The following is a 720-nucleotide window of genomic DNA, read 5'->3' on the forward strand; positions in this document are numbered from 1 at the left end:
TGAATCTGCACCGTGCCAAGGCCCTCTGAACTGGTTATCGGTCTCTCGTTCATGTCGTGGTCCATGATGTGGGGCTCACTGTACAATGACGTCCGTGTCACCGTGTTATAGGGACCGAGGTTAGGTCCACTACAGCACTATGTGAGTCAGCGAGCGAAAGACCTGGGAACCGTTCGGACCGATGGCAGGAGCCGAAGAAGCTCTCTATAAAGCGAAGGTGTATATGGCTAGTTTCTAGCGGATCAATGTCCATAGACCAAAACTCCCGATGATAGTGCAATACCGGGCCGAACCGCTGCAGAGGTGAAGCAGGTTTTAAGGACTCCGCCAACTTGGACAAGTTTAATATCTTGGGGCCAAATACAACCCGTATCAGATATTAAGCTGATAAGAACAGATACTACACTTTGTCCCGCGTCTGCGTTCACACAACGCACGTGTACGCCATCGCGCGTAATGAGACTAGTGCCTACCAATCTGAGTGTCTTCTGACGTCATGTTCTACGTAGGCTCCTTTCCTCAGTTCTTCTCTGACTGTGAAATGGGTAGCCCGAGTGTTGTACGGTCTGAAGAAGAACAGCGTGCCTACAAAGAACGACGGTTTGAACAGAAAAGGGAATCGGCGCGGCGGCGGTGGCAGGACACCACTGACGATGAGCGGGCCGCAGAGGCCAAGCGTAAAGTAGGTCCGCACTAGCGACAAAAGCGCTCGTGACACGC

At 52.4% G+C, this 720-nt stretch overlaps 1 pseudogene; it reads right to left on the reverse strand.

The window, feature by feature from the left end:
• Positions 1-246: 246 nt before the first annotated feature.
• LOC119437888 (U2 spliceosomal RNA) lies at positions 247-425 on the reverse strand (annotated as a pseudogene).
• Between the last annotated feature and the right edge of the window lie 295 nt (positions 426-720).

This window comes from Dermacentor silvarum, chromosome 1, assembly GCF_013339745.2.
Source record: "Dermacentor silvarum isolate Dsil-2018 chromosome 1, BIME_Dsil_1.4, whole genome shotgun sequence".
Taxonomy (NCBI): Eukaryota; Metazoa; Arthropoda; class Arachnida; order Ixodida; family Ixodidae; genus Dermacentor; species Dermacentor silvarum.